The sequence below is a fragment of the Corvus moneduloides genome, chromosome 3, assembly GCF_009650955.1.
Source record: "Corvus moneduloides isolate bCorMon1 chromosome 3, bCorMon1.pri, whole genome shotgun sequence".
Lineage (NCBI taxonomy): Eukaryota > Metazoa > Chordata > Aves > Passeriformes > Corvidae > Corvus > Corvus moneduloides.
In genome coordinates this window covers 1,734,406-1,741,912 of record NC_045478.1, presented here as the reverse complement: position 1 = coordinate 1,741,912, position 7,507 = coordinate 1,734,406, and the positions used below count along the sequence as shown (strand labels likewise).

Here is a 7,507-nt window from a genome sequence, read left to right as displayed (position 1 = left end):
CCCCCCTCCCTAAATCCCGGGATTTCCTCCATCCCAATCCCAGGGAGGGAGAACCCCTCGCTCCCTCCGCTCTCGGCTCAGCAGCTGCTTTTTTTTTGTTGTTGTTGTTTTTTGGTTTTTTTCCTTCTTTTTATTTTTTCTTCCTTTTTTTTCCCCCCTCTTTAATTCCTTTTTTTTTTTTTAATTTTTTTTGGTTGTGGTTTTTTTTTTTTTTTTTTTTTTTTTTTTTTCCCGATTTTATTTTGTATTTTTTTTGTAGCGTTCCGGCACCGCTTCCCAGCACCTTCCGCCCGGCACAGGCAAAATTAAACCCTGCTCCTGCCCCAGCCGCTCCATCCTCTCTCTGCCGGACCCCAAAGCGCTTCAGACCCGAAATCTCTTTGCTCTTCACCCACTTAAAGCCACATTTAACCCCGGAGCCGACGAATTCCGACGGGAGCGCGAATTCCGACGGGAGGGAGGGAGGGATCCGCGCGGAACGGGCGGAAATCGATGCAAAGTACAGGAAAAACAAAAAACAACAGAATTTTTGCCGGAAAAAATTGGGGTTTTTTTTTTTTTTTTTTTTTTTTGGCGGGAGGTGGGGGCGGGGCTTTGGTTTTGGGGTTTGGGGTTTTTTTGGCCGATTTGCGTCCAGCAAAATCAACCCCGAACTCCCAGATTTTCCCAGCTCTGGAGATGGGATTTTGGCTTCCCGTGGGATTCATTCCCAACTTTCAAGGGTCGCATCCCGACTCCCGCCCAGCTCCCCAAAATTCCGTAAATCCTCATTTATTTTCGTTTCAATTCCCCCTCTTTTGTTTCGTTTTGTTGCCGCCATTCCCCCCTTTTTCCGAGCGCTTTCCTTGGAATTTCGTGACCACTCCGGGGCTGACGCCTTTGCTCCGCACCTCGACCCGCCAGCGCCTTCCCGGCGCGTCCCAACCCCAGAAAATGTGGGATTTCCCCACATCATTCCCAGGAGGACAATCCAAATCCGGCCGATTCCCTCCTTCCCGCTTCATCCCAAAAAAAACCCCCCACCCCATTCCCGAAGTTTATCCCGGCCTCACCCGCGGCGCCGCCGCCGTCACCTTCCTTTGTTTAAAAAAAACCACCAAAAAACCGTAAAAGATGAGAATCCCGCTGGGAAAAAGCACCCAAAAAACAAACAAAAAAAAAAAATAGGGAAAAAATTCCAGGATAATCCCGAAATGTTGTTGTTTTTAATTGTTTCCTACAAAGATTTCTCCATTAAACTTGTACATAGCAAAAGGATTAATAAATCAGTTTACTGTTTCTACGATCTGATTGCGACTGGCCACCGTCACTCGGGCGTGAGCAGCTTCCCGCTGTCCCATCCCACGGGAATTCCTTGGATTTACGGGGCTGGGGGAGAAAAAAAGTGGAGATTTTGGGGTGTATTTAAAAAAATAAAATCCAGGAATGCCGTGGCGCGGAAGAGCTGCGGGAAGGGCGATCCCGTTGGTGAGGAATGGGGTGGAGCCAGGGGTGGGTGGAGCGGGGAAATGGGATAAAAAGTGGGGTTTTAGGGTTTGAGGGAGACAACGGGAATTTCCACCTGGATCCATCCATAGCTTTTTCCAGCTTTCCCCAGCAGCTGGAAATTTGGGATCGCCGTGGATTTAGGGATGGGAGCGGCATCGCTGCCCCGCGTGGTGGCGGGGGGTGAGGAGGAGCCATCCCAAGGGAATTCCCAGGTTCTTCAGGACAGCGGTCGGCAATTAAAAAATTGATTGGGAGAAGCCTCGGACTGGTGGGAGGGGAATTTTTTTGGGATTGGGGCGAGGTGGGATCCGAGGTCCCCAAGCTCCCTGCGGGAATTGTAGGAATTGCATCCGTTTGGTGTTCCTGGGATGCAATTTTTAATCCGGTTTTTCCCTGTTTTTCCCCTCCTGGGATCCCCCTTCAGCTCCATCTCCTCTTCCCTCGCCTTTTCCAGTTCCTTTTCCACCTCCACATCCATGAAAAAATAAAATTCTATCAAATTATCCGGGGTTTTTTCGCATCCGAAGGCGCGTTGGAGTGGAGGGGAGGGCTCCAGGCCAATCCAGCGCCTTTTCACCCCTCCCTGGAGCTTCCAGGATTTTTTGGGATACTGGAATTCTCCTGGAGAAGCCGGCTTGGAGGGGTGGGATTTTCCCTGGGTTAAACGGGGCTGGATGGGAATAATCGGGAATGGGGACAGTCACCAGTGGGATCAGAGCTGCTCCCACTTGGGATTTCTAGGGAAGATCTGGGATCAAGGAACCCTCAGTGAGGGTGGAGGTGACTCCGAGGTGGGTGGGATGCGGGAATGCCGGAGGGATCGGGATCGGGATCAGGATCATTGGGAAGGGCTGGATCCATGGGATGAGGTGGGTGGGATGTGGGAATGCTGGAGGGATCGGGATCGGGATTGGGAAGGGCTGGATCCATGGGATGAGGGAATGCCAGAGGGATCAGGATCATCGGGAAGGGCTGGATCCATGGGATGAGGTGGGTGGGATGAGGGAATGCCAGAGGGATCGGGATCAGGATTGGGAAGGGCTGGATCCATGGGATGAGGTGGGAGGGATGCGGGAATGCCGGAGGGATCGGGATCATCGGGAAGGGCTGGATCTATGGGATGAGGTGGGTGGGATGCAGGAATGCCGGAGGGATCGGGATCATCAGGAAGGGCTGGATCCATGGGATGAGGGAATGCCAGAGGGATCGGGATCATCGGGAAGGGCTGGATCCATGGGATGAGGGAATGCCGGAGGGATCGGGATCATTGGGAAGGGCTGGATCCATGGGATGAGGGAATGCCGGAGGGATCAGGATCGGGATCGGGATCAGGATTGGGAAGGGCTGGATCCATGGGATGAGGTGGGTGGGATGAGGGAATGCCGGAGGGATCAGGATCGGGATTGGGAAGGGCTGGATCCATGGGATGAGGGAATGCCAGAGGGATCAGGATCGGGATCGGGATCGGGATTGGGAAGGGCTGGATCCATGGGATGAGGGAATGCCAGAGGGATCGGGATCATCGGGAAGGGCTGGATCCATGGGATGAGGTGGGTGGGATGAGGGAATGCCGGAGGGATCGGGATCGGGATTGGGAAGGGCTGGATCCATGGGATGAGGGAATGCCAGAGGGATCAGGATCGGGATCGGGATCAGGATTGGGAAGGGCTGGATCCATGGGATGAGGTGGGCGGGATGAGGGAATGCCGGAGGGATCGGGATTGGGAAGGGCTGGATCCATGGGATGAGGGCGATGGTGTGAAGGTCCCCAAGGCCGAGTGCCGGCTCCTGGATTTGTGTCACCATGGAACGCTCCAGGATGGAAAACTGGGAAAGGTTTGGAGCTGGGAAAGGGGCTCAGCCTGGAGAAAAGGAGGCTCCAGAGGGAATTTTCCCTCTCTGGAATTCCCTGAGCAGCCAGGTGGGATCGGGATCTCTCGCAGGGAACAGGGATGGGATGAGTGGGTTGCACCAGGGGAAGTTCCGCTTGGATTTGGGAATAATTCCTGCCTGGAAAGGGTTTTCCAGCCGCCCAGGGATGTTGGGAATCCTCACCCCTGGAGGAATCCCAGGAATTCCTGGACGCGGCACTCAGAGCCCGGAGCCGGTGACAAAGTCGGGATCAGCGACGTGCGACTCGCCCATCCTGGAGTTCTTTCCCATCCCAAATAATTCCGAGATCCCAGGTTAAAAACTTGCTGGATTTGGGGTGGTTTTTTTGGGAAAACAAGCGCGGGAAGGAGGCGGCGCTGGGAGGGAGGAGCGGCGGTGCCAGCGGCGGGCGGACACTGCGACCTAGCGGGGACAGGAGAGGGGACAGCGGAATCCCGGGAATGCGCTGGGGGAAAAGGGGGAAAAGGGGGGAAAACGGGGGGAAAAGGGGGAGAAAAGGAGGGGAAAAGGAGGGGAAGAGGAGGGGAAAAGGGGGGAAAAGGAGGGGAAAAGGGGGGAAAAGGAGGGGAAAAGGACGGGAAAGAGGAGGGGAAAAGGAGGCGGAAAGGAGGGGAAAAAGGAGGGGAAAAAGGAGGGGGAAAGGACGGGAAAAAGGATGGGAAACGGGGGGAAAACGGGGGGGGAAGAGGGAGAAAAGGAGGGGAAAGGAGGGGAAAGGAGGAGAAAAGGAGGGAAGAAGGAGGAAAGGAGGGAAACTGGGGAGGGGAAGGGAGGGGAAAAGGAGGGGAAAAGGGGCAAAAAGAGAAAAGGAGGAAAAAGAAGGGGGAAAGGAGGGGAAGAGGAGGGGAAAAGGAGGAGAAGAGGGAGGGAAAAGAGAGGGGAAAGGGGGGAAAAGGGGGGAAAAGGGGGGAAAGGGGGGAGAGAAAAGGAGGGGAAAGGGAGGGGAAAGGGAGGGGGAAAGGGGGCAAAAAGGGGCAAAAAGGAGGGGAAAGGAGGGAAAAAGGGACAAAAAGGGAAAAGGAGGGGAAAAGGAGGGGAAAAGGAGGGGGAAAGGAGGGGAAAAGGAGGGGGGAAAAGGAGGGGGAAAAGGAGGGGAAAAGGAGGGGAAAAGGAGGGGAAAAGGAGGGGGGAAAAGGAGGGGAAAAGGAGGGGAAAAGGAGGGGAAAAGGGGCGAAAAGGGAGAAAAAGGAGGGAAAAGGAGGGGGAAAGGGGCGAAAAGGAGGGGAAAAGGAGGGGAAAAGGAGGGGAAAAGGGGCGAAAAGGGAGAAAAAGGAGGGAAAAGGAGGGGGAAAGGGGGGAAAGGGGGAAGAAAGGGGAAGAAGGGAGGGAAAAAGGGAGGGGAAAAGGAGGGGAAAAAGGAGGGGAAAAAGGTGGGGGAAAAGGAGGGGGAAAAGGAGGGAGAGGGAAAAAAGGAGGAAAATGAGGGAAAAAGGAGAAAAAAAGGGGGGAAATGGAGGGAAAAATGAGTGAAAGGGAGGGGAAAAGGAGAAAAAAGAGGGGGGGAAGGAGGAAAAGCAGGAAAAAGGAAGAAAAAGGAGAGAAAAGGAGAAAAAGGAGGGGGGAAAAGGAGGAAAAAGAGGGGAAAAAAGGGGGAAAAGGAGGAAAAAGAGGGGAAAAAAGCAGGAAAAGCAGGAAAAAGCAGGAAATGGGGAAAAAGGAGGAAAAGGGGGGAAAAGGTGGGAAAAAGGGGGAAAAGGGGGAAAAGAAGGAAAAAAGAGGAAAAAGGGGGGAAATGGGGGGAAAAGGGGGGAAAGGGGGGGAAAAAGGAGGGAAAAAGGGGGGAAAAAGAGGAAAAAAGGAGGAAAAAGGAGGAAAAAAGGAGGAAAAAAGGAGGAAAAAAGGAGGAAAAGAGGGGGAAAAACGGGGAAAAAGGGGGAAAAAGCAGGAAAAGCAGGGAAAGGCGCCGGCCCATCCGGCAAAGCACCCCTGGGATGAGGGCGGGCGGCGGCGGAAGCGTCCCCAGCACTCCCGGAACAGGAACCCCGAAGGAATCCCGGAGCCACAAAGGGATCCCCAACTTTTCCTTGGATTTCTCCGGAAAATCCCGTTCCAGAGGCGGCTGCAAAAACGGCGTTTTCACCTTTCCTGGGGCTTTTTCCCCCCGTTTTCCCCCTTTTTTTTTTGGAGGTTTGGGAATAATCAAAATAATTCTGGGAAGAGCGAGAAGGAAAAGGCGGGAGATGGCGGGAAAATTCCCCGGGATCCCAAAAATGTCCCCAAATCCCCGCCTGGAGAGGGGGAGAGGCCGGGAAGGGAGGAAGTGGGGGCAAGGGAGAGGTTCCTGCGGATAGAGCCGGGGATCCAGGGAAAAGAGGAAAGCCTGGGATTAAAGCTGGGATTAAAGCCTGGGATTAAAGGCTGGGAGCAAACTCTGGGTTTAAAATCCGGGATTAAAGTCTGGGATTAAAGATGGGATAAAAGGCTGGGATGGAAGCCTGGGATTAAAGGCTGGGAGCAAACTCTGGGTTTAAAATCCGGGATTAAAGTCTGGGATTAAAGATGGGATTAAAGGCTGGGATGGAAGTCTGGGATTAAAGGCTGGGAGCAAACTCTGGGTTTAAAATCCGGGATTAAAGTCTGGGATTAAAGATGGGATTAAAGCCTGGGATGGAAGCCTGGGAGCAAATTCTGGGTTTAAAATCCGGGATTAAAGTCTGGGATTAAATCTTGGGATTAAAGGCTGGGATTGAAGCCTGGAATTAAAGTCTGGGAGTAAACTCTGGGTCTAAAATCTGGAAGCAAAATCTGGGATTAAGGTCTGGGATTAAAGTCTAAAATCAAAGTCAGGGATTAAAATCTGGGGTCAAAGTCTGGGTTTAAAATCCAGGATTAAAGTCTGGGATCAAAGTCTGGGAGTAAAGCCTGGGAGTAAAGCCTGGGATTAAAGCCTGGGGTCGAAGTCTGGGATTAAACTCCAGGAGCAAAATCTGGGAGCAGAGTCTAGGGTTAAAATCTGGGATCAAAGTCTGGGTTTAAAATCTAGGATCAAAGTCTGGGATTAAAGCCTGGGATTAAAATCCAGGAGCAAAGTCTGGGATTAAAGTCTGGGGCCAAAGTCTGAGAGCAAAATCTGGGATTAAATCTGGGGGCAAAATCTGGGATTAAAGTCTGGGGTCAAAGTCAGGGATTAAATCTGGGATTAAAGTCTGGGGTCAAAGTCACGGATTAAATCGGGGATTAAAGTCTGGGATCACAGTCTGGCACTAAAGTCTGGGAGCAAAGACTGGGATTAAATCTGGGATTAAAGTCTGGGATTAAAGCCTGGGAGCAAAGTCTGGGATCAAAACCTGGGATTAAACCTGGGATTAAAGGCTGGGATTAAAGGCTGGGATTAAAGGCTGGGATGTCAGGGAATCCCCAGCAGGCAGGGAAGGGCTCTGTGCTGCTGGAGGAGGAAAAGGAGGGGAAAAAAGGGGGAAAATGGGGAAAAAGGGGGAAAAATGGGGGAAAAGGGGAAAAAAGGGGGAAAAGGGGGAAAAGGGGAAAAATGGGGGAAAAGGAGGAAAATGGGGGAAAAGGGGAAAAATGGGGGAAAAGGGGGAAAATGGGGAAAAGGGGAAAAATGGGGGAAAAGGGGGGGGGAAGGAAAAAATGGGGGGGAAGGGAGGGAGAAGGAGCAGGAAAAAAGGAGGAGGAAAAAAAGGAGGAGAAAAAGGGGAGGAAAAAACCAGGAGAGAAGAAAATGGGAAAAGGGGAGGAAAAGGAGGAGGAAAAAAAGAGGGAAGAAAAAAAGGGGGGGAAAGGAAGAAAAAAGGAGAAGGAGGAAAAAAGGGAGGAGAAAAGGAGAAAAAGGGAGAGGGGAAAAGGAGGGAAAAGGGGGGGAAAGGAGAGGGAAAAGGGGGGAAAAAGGGGGAAAAGGGAGAAAAGGGGGGAAAAGGGGGGAAGGGGGAAAAAAGGGGGAAAAGGGGGGAAAAGGGGGAAAAGAGGGAAAAAAGGGGGGGAAGGGGGGAAAAGGGAGGGAAAAAGGAGCGAAAAAAGAAGGAAAAAAGGAGGAAAAAAGGAGGAAAAAAGAAGGAAAAAAGAAGGAAAAAGGAGGGGGAAAGGGAGGGAAAAGGGAGGGAAAAGAGGAAAAAAGGAGGAAAAAAGGTGGAAAAAAGGGGGGGGAAAAGGAGGAGAAGGAGGCACT

The 7,507-nt window shown here is 52.3% G+C and overlaps 1 long non-coding RNA gene across 1 annotated transcript; it reads right to left on the bottom strand.

Annotated features, from left to right (window-relative positions):
• Positions 1-1,191: 1,191 nt before the first annotated feature.
• LOC116441823 lies at positions 1,192-3,900 on the bottom strand. Its single transcript, XR_004239250.1, has 2 exons — positions 3,544-3,900; positions 1,192-1,368 (listed from the first exon to the last, which is right to left on the bottom strand). It is a non-coding gene; the product is annotated as an uncharacterized LOC116441823 (long non-coding RNA).
• Positions 3,901-7,507: the final 3,607 nt, after the last annotated feature.